Below are 13,047 nucleotides of genomic sequence, written 5' to 3'. Positions count from 1 at the left end.
GGCCCTTGCCGTCTAGCAGAGATGTGCCAAGCCGGCGCAAACTCCACGCAAGTCCAGGAAAAGTACAGGAAAAGTACAGCGCATTCGATTCCATGAATTTACGAATGCAGATTTGCATGTAGTTTGGCATGCAACTACCCTTTTTTCCACGCGAATAATTCCATGAATCGGGCCATGTGACTCTTCGCTGTGAGCAATCAGCAACTATTGGCCCTATCCCTGCCCCGGGCTGTAACTGCTCACCTGCTCGGCAGTCTGCTGCTCCAGCTCTTGAGCCGGCTGGTCCTGCTGTGGCTATTAACAATAATGAGATAGAGACTAGTCTGATAGGTTAGAGCGCTGAAAGGTTTATCAAGAAAGATCTTTCAGTGGCCCTCATTACGACCCTGGCGGAAAGTGACTGACTGGACCGCCACAGCGTAAATAGCGTTTCCGCCATTGCACGATGGAGCAAAGTGCGGCCCATTCCTACCCATCGGGCACGAGCACCACGCCATGGCGGAAGTGCAAAGTCCGCGATGGCGGAAATGACCCCAAAACGGCCCACACCGCCGCCGTACGGCGCCCTAGGTGCAATACCGCCACCCATCATAGCGGACACCGCAGTGAGCGCCAACCGGAAAGTACGGTGACCGTAAATATATGGAAACGGAAGTAAAAACATGGGCCCGGAACGGGAAACAACACCCCGTACACCTATAAAACCACAAAATACACACAACCACTAAAAACACCACCCTGAGACACATCCCAACCCGTCATCCACCCTAGTGAAACCAAGAAAAATGGGAAAAGTAGCGAAGAAAGCGTGCGACCGCAAGCGGCAGGTCCACTTCTCCCGTGAGGAACTCACCGTGCTTACAGAGACCCTCCAGGAGAATGCCGCCACCGTCTTCTCCACGCAAATGACCAGGACGGCACTTGCGAACAAGAAGGCCATATGGGCCCTGGTGGCACAGCGGGTAAGTGCGGTGGGGACCGCACCCCGCAACCCACAGCAATGCAGGAAGCGGTGGGACGACCTGCGGATACGCGTCCGTAGCATACTTTCTGCCAACCGCAACATTGCCACAGCCACCGGGGGAGGATCGGAATCACCCATCAAGTTGACCCCCTGGGAAGAAATCTGTGCCTCCACCATTGGAATGGAGAGCATAGAGGGAGTCGGAGGGATGGAGAAAGGAGTGCAGACATCCGGAGAATCAGGTAGGTGGCCCAAATAAAACCATGCCAAATCCACAATGTCCAATCATGTGACTCACATGTGTCCACATAGCGCAACAGCAACACATGGCCAGGAGAACGTCCACACACATTGGCCTGATAGCGCACTTTAAAACTCACAATAAATACGTAAATAAGTAAAAACCCCAAAAACACCCACTACACGTGCAGCAGGCACACCCTAACTGCAGGCTGCCAAACAACTGCACCCTCACTCCACACACAAATGAAAGCACCTCCAAGGCCCCGACCCAAATCACCCTCAGGTACCACCACAATGCATGTGATACATTGCCATTCCAATTCCCACAGACCCATTAATAACGCTCGCCCTCCTTTACTCCACCACAGCGTCCGATCCAAACGACGAGCTCCAGGACACCCCTACCAGCACACCTGCAAATAGGGCCAAGACCGACGGCCAAAGACCCTCCACCTCAGCTGCACGCATCAAGACACGGCAGCAGCACATATCAAGTGGCAGCACACAGGAGGGAACATCAACAGGCACCCCAGCAGCCAGCATGCCCACAACAGCACCACCACAGGTCCCCCCAATGGATGCCACAGAAGGTACTGCCTCTGGTGGCAGCAGCACCATAGGTGACACCCCATTAATGGCAGCATGCTCCGACACAGAAGACGGGGATGTCGAAGTCAGATCCATCCATGACCTGTCCCAATCCCCCTGTCTGTTCCATCCCGTACACCATGAGGATACCACGCAGGGGCACCCACAAGACGACGACTGGCCATCCCCCACAAGCCCTGTGGCAGGGCAACATGAGGCGAACAGCCCCTCTGTGACACCACCGCAAATGGCCATGGCCCAGCAGAGGCAACAGTCCCTCGACCAGTTAATCGTGCAACAGCAGCAACTGGCCATGCTCCTCAAGGACCATGCCGATGGATGTGGGGGCACTAAGGCAGACATAGAAACATCAGCTGAGACACTTAGGGCACAAATGGAGAGTAGCACCGAGAGCCTGAGAGTCCAAATGGAGAGAAGCACCGAGAGCCTCAGGGGGGAACTGCATGCGACGTCCAAAGACGTATGTGCCGAACTTGCCGCAGTGCGCCGTGTGCTCACTGAGCTCTCACAAACCCTTAGGGACATGCATGGACGTGAGCAGGCAGAGACATCATCCGTTGCAAGTTCCGTCCAGGGCAGCCCCCAACGTAGATCTGGGAGGAACCTGCGCTCCACAGGCAGGGGTGCCCCTGATACCCGCAGAGGGGGCTTGCAATAGCGACTGCCCACTGACAATGAGCATCTTTGGACACTGGTGTTCGGGGGGGAGGTAGGAGGGTGGAGGGGGTGTGTTGGGCTCACTTGGGTTGCGGGTCGATAGGGTGTTCAACATGATATCACATATGCCATAAACAATGCACGATCAACCAATGAGATGTGTGGATAATGATCTTCGTGTACTAGGCCATCATAGGCGTACAGTCCATTTTGTGCATGTACCAGACACACACAGTGCCACGAGTCCCGTGTCCATGTATCAGCCACCAGGCGTGAGTGCTAGAAGCATGCATCTATGAGATGCTGACGAATTTCACGGCCCTCCTGTGCCTCGCAGACTCCTTGAGGTGCTGCCACATCCCCACCCTCATCATGACCATCTTCAGGTGCTTGCAGTTCTGCGTCAGGGGGCATGGGCACATTTCTACGTACGCACATGTTGTGTAGCATGACACATGCCATCACCATCTTTGCAACCTTCTCATGGTGGTACAGGAGTGCCCCGCCAGACCTGCTGAGGCACCGGAAACGGGTCTTCAGTAGGCCGAATGCCTGTTCAATGACTACACGGGTACGTGAGTGGGCATGGTTGTAGTCCTCCTCATGCTGGTCCCGTGGGTTCCGGACTGGTGTGAGGAGCCATCTCTTCAGTGGATATCCGGCATCACCTGTATGTGGACGATAAACGAATTATGTAGAATGCCATTGCTACGTACGCACCCCCCCCCCTTCCTGCCAGGTCATTGCCGCATCACATACCCCACATCATCATGCATGAAATGAGACTCACCGAGTAGCCAGGATCTGTTCCCTGCGTGTCGCTCCATGTAGCGTGGTATTGTTGAGTTCCTCAAGACCATAGAATCATGGGTTGATCCAGGGAATCGGGCACAACAATGTGTAATGATCCTGTTGGAGTCACACACCATTTGTACATTCAGTGAATGAAATTGTTTTCGGTTGCGGTACTGGGCCTCCATGGCATGTGGGACGACCAATTCCACATGGGTGCAGTCGATGGCACCAATGCAACCCGGTATGCCGCCAAGTGCATGGAATCCCACTTTTATGTTGGTTATTTCCTGCTCCGAGCGTGGTAGAGAGATGTAGTCGTCTGCATGCTGCAGGAGGGCATCGAGCACTTGCAATAGTGTCCGTGAGAACAGTGGCTGAGAAATGCCATGCAACTGTCCGACTGTGTGCTGGTAGGTGCCTGTGGCCAGGAAGTGGAGTACAGACACCACCTTCAGTAGGGGTGGGATGGCGGTTGGGCTATCTATCATGCTGACATGGTCAGCCTGTGTCATGTCCACAATGGCGGCTATGGTGTCCCGGTCCAAACGGTAGAGGGTGTGGATCTGCTCATCAGTGAGGTTGAACGGATGTGCTCGGAGGCGTGGGATTGCGGGCTGCCTGCGTGGTGGTAGTGGCTGTGCTGGCAGCCCTTGCTGGCCCTGCCTTGCCCTCCTCCTCCTCCTGCGTCTCCTCCGTGCGGCCGGTTGTAGTTGGTGTTCGTCTTCTTCTTGGAGTTGGAGTACTTGCAGTGCTATCAGGTCCCCCAGGGCCAACATCGCGAGTCCTGCCGGTAGCATTTCGGAGTGGGTGTGGTTGTGGGAGGAGACTGGGTGTGCAATTTATGTGTTTTCAGGCTGTATGGCCTCCACCTGTGGTGATTCATTCCACCTGTGCAAGCTGCTCTCCCCTTTGGGCGAGCACGTCCCGCACACAACGCTGCAATTCGAGGAATGGCATCTTGCTATTACAATCATGTATTAGTACCCGATGGCCGTGTAACATTGGTTGATATGTTCATTCGGCTATGGTCCCATTGTTTCACATGCATTCTTTGCAGTCGCGAACAGACTTGTGAAGGGTCAGTGGAACGTAGTACTCGAGTAACGGTGGACCCTCATGCATCACTGTACCGAGGTTCACCGACGGGCGGGGCCTCCCATTTGTGAGTGAAGGCAGTTGCCATTTTCACACACAGCCGCACTAGATGGATTAATTTGTGATTTCAAGCGGCCACAGATGCCTTTTCGACGTGATGTTGCAAATGAGGAATTCGAAGGGCGGCGCTTTCGGTCTTCAGCTAGCGGCGAGGAGATGCCCACAGGTCTGACTGCAAATATAACGTTCTATTGTTCAGTGTCCTTGGGACAGGGGCCATGGCGAGGATGCAATGATTGATATGAATAGTTTGGGATGCGCAATAGCGAAGTGGATGATGAGGCCGGACGTTCCCAAATACATGTTACTTCACAACACTGGAATTACGGGCTGGGGCACAGTGGATTTTGCAGGCTGCATAACGCACAGACTCAATGGAATTCTCACATGTTATGTGAGTATGGAAACAGGCGTTATCATTACGGGATGAGGGAATGATGAATGGATGCATGGACAGATGATTTGATACGGTGTTTGCCATGTACAGGGCTTCTTGGAATCTGTCCGCCTCCCCTGCGCTATGTGATGCAGGGCTGCCATAGTGGGACCATCGTCTATCTGGCCTTGTTGAGCCCTCCCTGTCTCGACGCGCCTTCAGACACTTGTGTCCATGCACGTTACCAATCCCATCTGATGGATTCTGTTTTCACAGACGCATGCACAGGTACACTCGTTTGTGATGGTGTTTTCACCTCGATATGGATAGTTATGAGTCGCAAGTGGTTTTGGGGTGGTGATGATCCTTTGGAGTGGGCTAGCATGCATATGGCTGTGGATCTAGTGTGATCATTGAAGTGAGTTGTTCGAATGTAGTTCTGATGGCCATTCTATTCTTTTTCCTTTCTTTTGGTTGACAGGTATCTCCTCCCCTTTTGCCACTGCCATCTGTATGCCACTCCTGCAGATGGGTTTTACTCCCGACACCTGCTGCTTCGTGTTAATCAGTGGAGCAGCATTACGATCTTATGGGACGATCGCCAATGGGCCACATGCCCTTACGCAGTACTAGTGGCTCGTAGCAACATTTCGGCCTTTCAGCTGGACTAGTGCCTCCCTATTGGGACGGCCCTGCGGTTCTAGGCGCTTCCATGTTGCCTTTTCGTACGAGAATGTAGCCCCTGTGTACCATGAAGGAACAGGGCGTCACACAAGAAGTAGCTGGTCATTTATTGCGGATGCAGCCCACAATGGTGAAATGTGTTTTGGAGTTCATGGCCTAATGGCTGTATGGGCTTGGTGAATTTGTTGTGCATTAAATTTCTATTCTGATATGGGCCGTGTAGCGTTCTTCTTTGCAAGTGATGTGGCATATTCCTATTTGGGGAGCGATGTATTGTGAGGAGATCTGCATTGGGTTCCAGCTTCTGAGTATAGTTGCGTGGTACTGTGCTGGGCGCGTTTGCCTACGAAGCCCAGTGAGGTCAGGGGTGAGGGCTGCCAATATGACTGTTTGAATGATGTCATGCTCAGGGGCGGGGGATTAGGTTTTGTGTAACAGATGCCGGTCAGCCAGGTGGATTGGTGGAATGATGTGATTATCAGAATATTGCTGGTCACAGGTGCCTGTGTTTGCGTGCGTTTCTTGGTGGGAGACTGAGGTCATGTCCATTGGTATAGCTTCTGTATTCGTGCCATCTGTGCCCTGCAGCTCCCATTGGCCCCTCTTGTGATTCTTTTGTTCGTTGGCATGCATGGGTGACTTGTACATTTCACTGGTTGCATTGTGACTTCGTTGCACCTACGGGGAGTTGTACTATGTGGCCAGGGAGCGGTGTACAGGCACTCAGTGGGGCCGTTTACGGTTGATTCGCGATGCCGTACTTCTCACCATGGCGGAATGGTACTTTCCGCCGTGCTTGATGGCGTTAAGTACATGTCCGCTAGGGTCGGAATTCGCGTACCCTTGCGCCATGGTGCTAATTACGGTTTGGCATGGCGCGCGCGCGCGTACTTGGTGCAGTTAGCGTTGGCGTTCACTACGGTGTCGCTAATGGCATCGTACTTTACGGTGACGGGTCATAATCGCACCGAGCGCTATTCGATGGCGGTATTGCATTTCCGCCATCGTTTTTCGGTTTCCGCCAGGGTCGTAATGAGGGCCAGTGTCTTTAAAAACAGTTTAATCATCAATACAATAATTTGTTCAAAAATCAAAACATGATATTCTAACAGCAACTGAACACCAGGAGCTACTCTTAGGTCCTGGACATTTACAAATTCCACAAGGGTGGTCTGGGTAGTGGACTATCTTTGTTTTAAACACTGTTGTCTTTTGGTTAGGGATGTAGGGAAACACTTTTTTAAACTCTTTTTGACTGTATATTAATTTACAGCTTGTATTCCCAACCAATTTCAGTTCATCGATACATTAATGTAGAACATTCATCAGGAGAAGATAACCCATCAGTTAAAAGCGCCTAAGTGCGCTGTGGTGTTTGTGGTGGTCCATATGTTCTAACAGAAAATCTTGACCTGCATCGGTTTCTTGAGGGCGAGGCCACTTGGTTTAGTGGTAGTAGGGACTTGAGTGCGTCCTTCTCTGTGCCTCAAGTGTAACTAGTGGTTGGCCTTTCTTTGGGTGGTAAGAATTGCAGCAAAACCTTCTAGGCAGTGTATGGCTGGTAAAATCTTCTACAATCCTTGTTTTTTTCTTTTTTCGAAATGTACAGTATATTGAAAATCCTCCTTGCGGTTTAGCTTCTACTCGCATGGTAAGGGCGCCGCAATATTTAGGTTTCGGGTTTCACTGGGATGGATGTATCCATTAGGCAATTCCTTAAGCTTTGCCCTGGACGAAGTCCAGATTAAGACCACATGCTGTCTGCAACTGTACACAGATGTGGGCTGTTCTGCATCTTAAATTTTCGCCCATGTCACCCTTCTTCTACTTATTGCTACCATGTTGCTTTCTTTCCTCTCCTTTTGCAGTTTGCCCTGTGAGTCCTCCCCTCTGCGGCCCTCAGTGATGCTCCACCTTGTGCCCAAATCATTGCTTCAGATTGATGTTTACCTTACCTATATTCTGGCTCTTCTTTACCTTATTTCTCCATAACTGTTCTAATCTTCTGTCTCCTTGGCTCCTTTTATTCATCGGTCTTCTACCCCATATTTCTATGCATTCCATTTTCCTTCTCTGTATATATCCTCTCATAACCCTTCAAATCTTATCTATCCCTATTGTTTGGCTCTCTTTGTAATAAGGACCACTCTGTACTCAGCATATTTTTTCATCGTAATCTTCATTTATTAGTATGTATGTGTGTGGATTTATACAGTGCGAAAACCAAGGCCAGAAGGCATCTGGGTGCTCAGAAAGCAGGCTACCGAAGATTATTAGAACCAGGCAGTTTAAACAAAAAGAAACATCTATAAGGCCTTACAGAACTGAAGATGATCAGTCCGTTTTCAAAGTTGAGCTGATAGGGTGTTAAACAGTTTCGGACCCAAGAATGAGAAGGAGCACCCCCAAACACAGGCTTTGTGAAATCTGGGAACAACAAAAAGAATGTGAGAGCAAGAGTGCAGAGATCTAGATGGTTGGTAGCATACAGGCTTATGACTAAAAAAAGAGGGGCCAGAATGTTGAGCAGCCCGATGAAAAATACAAAGAGTGTTGAACTCAATGAACTGCTTGATCGAGAGCCAGTGAAGTTGAAGTAGTAAAGGTAAAGAATGGTAAATCCTCGGGGCATTTAGGGCAAGGCACCAGTGGAGTTCTGCAAAACCTGAAGACTGTGTAGCAAAAATGATGGTTTCCCCAAATAGATGCCATTCCAATATTAAAGAGACCCCATAATTGAAGCAGTGACTACTTGAGACTACAGGAGACCGAAGATGTAGAGGAATGAAAGGCAGCACCTTTTATAACAATTTAAGTTTAAGAAAGCTGGCATCGCGCACTGCTGCAATCTGAGCCTGTCAAGACCCAGAGGAATGTTATTTAATTACAATTACAAGGCTTTTCACTGAAGTACTGGCTACAGGACATAGGCCAAGAGATTCAGGCCCAAAATCAGGAGTCCATAAACAGACTCTTGAGGACCGATAAGCAGGAACTCTGTATTCTCTCTGTTTGCCTTCAGACAGTTATCCGACATCCGGCCCCCGATAGCAGCCAGGCATGATCTTAATCTACTTTGGGAGCATTAAGTCGGAAATTCAGTTCGGTGTTGTCAGCAAACGTGTAAAACTGAACACTGCGATATGAGATTAAATCTGGAAAGGGACAAATGTGAACATTAAAAAGAAGGGGAGTGGGTATAGAGCCATGGGGAACACCACAAGAACTAGGTACCAGTTCCAAATTAAATGGAAACAAAGAAACTGTCTGAGAGTGGGATTAAAAGAAAGAGGAAAACCAAGACAAGGGGAGTTCCATGACACCAATTGCTTCCAAGAGTCTAAGCATGATGGTATGATCATTATGCATTACTGGAACTTTGATCAGATCAGAGTTACCTGCGGTCCCATCTTCCTCCTGCACTGCTTTTACCCACACCCCTGCCACTCAGGCCATGGAGAGTGGGGTTGGGATTTTCTTCCATTCTTCCTTTGTACTCTCCTCTTCTCCCTCTGACTTGCCTCTGTGTCCTTCATTTCAATACCAGTTTTCCTTTTTTACTGGACCTGCATGTGTTTATTTTCTTCTTATCTATGGTCCTATGGGCCCTACTAACTTGTTTCATGATGATCTTGATGCTCTTCTATTTTCTCTTCTTCCATTACAAGGCCCGCTCTCCTTCTCAGCAACTTCTCCTCGTGCTGCTCTCCTTGTTACTTCTATTCTCACTTCTTATCTCCTTCCTCCTATTCCTACTCCCTGACCCTTGTTTCCGGGTCATCTCTTCCTATCACTTCTGTTTCTGCTCTTTCTGTTTACTCATCAGACCACCATCTCTTTATTTTTTAATTATTTCTGTGTCCTTACCTACCTCCAGGTCTCCCTCTGCTCCCACCTTCCATCGCCTTGATTTTTGCTCATTTGCTATTTCTTCTTTCCTCTGCTCCAGTATCCCTTCTCTGTCTTTACTCTCTGACTTCACTGCCTACTCAGCTGATGATGTAGCTTCTTCCCTCTTCTCCTCTTTAACTGACAGTCTTGACTTTCTGTATCCTTCCTCCCCTTCCACACATATTTGCAGACTCCTGTGCGCCCATCCATTGGTTACTCGTGAGCTTCACTTCTTGAGTCTCACTCTTTGATGTGCTGAACGCCATTGGAGCAAGTCTCACTCCCGACTAAAATCTTCTGTTCTCTCTTCTCTTCATTCTACATTTAACACAGCCCTCTTCCCAGTGAAAAAGTGTTACTATTCGGAAGTTCTCTCTTATTCCTTACATACTCGCCACCTTTTCCAAACTCTATCACATATTCTGTCTCCGCCATCCTTCAGTCCTGCTTCTATTTCCCTTCTTTTTGTTGATGATCTGGCCTCTTGCTTCTCCTCCAAAGTCACTCTTCATCGTTCTGTCATCATGCCTTCCATCAGTCTTGTTCTTCTCTATCTTCTCCTGGGTTTTCATACTCCTCCTTCATCACTCATTCTGATTCCGAGGTTGCATTATTTAGTACATAACACTTCTTTTCCTCTGGATCCTCTTCATCTTCTCTTATTCCAAAAGTCTATCCCTTCCTTCTTCCCTTTCCCACCACTATGTTCAACATCTCATGTCAGTCCTCAGTTTTTCCCTCTTCTCAATCCTTCCTTTTCTCAAGAAACCCTCCTTGAATCCCTTTCTTCCTTCAAACTAACTCCCAATATCCCTTATTCCCTACCTCTCTAAGCTTCTGGAATGTGTAGTCTATTCTCAAATCTCTTCCGTTATCACTTCTAATTCCCTACTCAATTCTTTTACAATCTGGTTTGTGTCCTCACCACTCCACTTAGACTGCTGTGCATTCTGTCTGTGACTCCCTCTTCTCTTAACAACATGCCAAGCCCTCTTCATTTCTAATCATCCTTGATTTGTTGGCAGCCCTTAGACACTGTTGCTCACTCACTTTTACTTATGTCTCTTTCCTCTCTTGGGTTCTCTGGCTCTGTGTTCAGCTGGTTTCTTACCTGTTTGTTCGTACCTACTCTGTCTCCTGGGCAGGTACCACTTCTCTCCCCTTCCCACTACATCACAATGCTCCCCAAGATTCAGTAGTGGGTCCCCTCCTGTTCTCTCCTCTCACCTTTGGTGGTGTTTCACCATCTCTATGCTGACAACACAGAGCTTTTTCTATCTTTCTCATAAGTCTGCTCTGCAATTCATGCTACCATATCCTCCTATCTGATGGCCATCAATCCTGGATGGCTGAATACTGTCTTGTTATCAACTCTTCTAAGACTCATTTTCTCTTCTCTGCAGCCTATTCTACCCCCTCCTCCTTCTATCTCATTAACTCCCTCCTCTCTACCCATTTCATCTAGTGCTCACAACTTCTTTCCACTGTTTAACGTTCTGGCCATGCTAATTTCTTTAACATTCATATGCCTAGTCCTTTCCTTTCCATCCACGCTTCCAAACTTCTTGTCTATTCCCCCACCGCAGCTGGCCCCGAGGCTCGGAATCGACCAGGGGCTCTCCCTCCTGAGCTACATGCTGCAGGAGCAGCTAGAAGGCCTTGCAGCCTCATGGTATGCCACCTGGCTTATTGTTCAGAATTGAGTGACCTCGATCCCCACATCAGCAGCTTCATCGCTAACTCATGCCGCCATATATTATTTCAATTTTATTTGCATTATATGAATTATCCCGGTAGACCACAACGCTGTAAGCACATTGCCCAACAACTACCAGTCATCAACACATTTCGTCAGTTTCTCTGAAGTCCTTCCAAGATGGCCACTTCGCACATTGGTGCCAAGCCGCTGCCTTGAAAGAAAAATGTTTGCCGTTCCTGATTGGCTATACGCCTCAACATACAGCCTATCAGGAGACTGGCCGGCAAAAGCCGGCCCCTTCCCAGAAGGCCCTGCATGAAAGGCTCCTGTCTGAACCTCTCTGAGTACTGGAAAGCACTCAGAACGCCATATTCCATCCAAAACATTCTCCTGCACCATATCACTCACACATGACAGCCTGACACATGATCTAGTCCTCGCTGTTCGATCTGCCTGACACACATACCTAAGTCACTAACTACGCATGGCAACCGTTCATCGACTCAAGGTAAAGCAACAAAGCCCCCTTTGTGTGGCTCATCAGATGCCAACTTGAGTCCGCCCTATTGCTCCTATGCCTAAATATGACTGTATCCTACCAAACACCCTCGCACGCAGCACCTGAGCAAGCTTTTGACTGTCCTCAGAACTGCGCCACTGAGCCTCAGGTCCTGACCCGCTCTAAGCATGGCACCAGCTGGAGATCCCTAAACAGCGATACTGCATGCGGGCCCGATTGCCTAGCACGCGCCAGCCCTTACATTCAGCACCTAGCACTAACATACATCTAATGTCATAGATACTGTTAATCTGTTGCTAGCCTGCTCACCCTAGATGTAGGCCTGGTGCCTGACCTGCACACTGTTTACTCTTACGGCCGGATGCCTGAACCTGCAGATTCCCTAGTTTGCGGCACTACCTATGTTCTGTTATTTTGCTATGTGCATTGTTTAACTTCTTGTGCCCGGCTACATGTTATGTGATTAGTTTAACCTCCTGCGCATTGCTAAATTTCCTTGCCCTTGCACCTCTGAGCCCATTATGCTAGCTTGATCACCCCAGCTGGTGGCACACCCTTTGCCCCGCTATCTGCTATGAGCGTTGTTTAACTTCCTATGCCTGGCTACGTGTTATGTGCTTTGTTTAAACACCTGTGCATTGCTTAATTTCCTCGCCCTTACACCTGTGGACCCGTTATGCTAGCCTGATCACCTCAGGTGCAGCACCCCCTGTGCCACCTTTGGTACCAAAGAGCTCTTTTCAGTCCTGCGGGAACTTGAATCACCCTCACAGACCCCAGACCTCTTCACCAAGGACCAAGCTTGGTGTGAAAGTATCCAAAAGGCACTTATGGACAAAATCTCATCCCTCCAAATCAAGATTAATTTAAAAAAAAATGAAACATGCCCTTCCGGCTCAACCCACTGCGGAACATAACCCTCCAAAACCACTCCCTAGGTTTGAATTCACACCTATCACCATAGAGGAGACCATCAAAACTATAAAAGGTCTAAAACCCTTGAGATGTCAAGGTGACATCTGTCCAGCCATGCTAATCAAAGACTGCGCAGACAACCTGCCGCCATTCATCACCTCACTAATAAACAATTTCTTTGCTTCCAATAAAGTACCTGAAAACCTGAAGGAAGCTTGGGTACTCCCTTTACTTAAAAAGCCAACTCTAGACCCCAATGTGCCAATCAACTACCGGCCTATCACTACGGTGCCCTTCCTATTAAAAAGGATAGACAGCGTAGCCTACGTACAAATCCCAAACTACCTCGACACGCATAACCTACTTGGTCTCCGGCAATCAGATTTCTGCCCTAGCCTTGGCACGGAAATGGCCCTGCTAGATCTTAAAATCCAAATGGATCAAATTAGAGACAAAGGGGACCTGCCATCCTTCTCCTACTGGACCTCTCGGCGGCATTTGATTTAGTGAATCATAATACCTTATGCCGTCACCTAGCT

This window comes from Ambystoma mexicanum, chromosome 1q (genome assembly GCF_040938575.1).
Source record: "Ambystoma mexicanum isolate Mex_15411 chromosome 1q, UKY_AmexF1_1, whole genome shotgun sequence".
Classification (NCBI taxonomy): Eukaryota; Metazoa; Chordata; class Amphibia; order Caudata; family Ambystomatidae; genus Ambystoma; species Ambystoma mexicanum.
Note: the sequence above shows the minus strand (reverse complement) of the source record.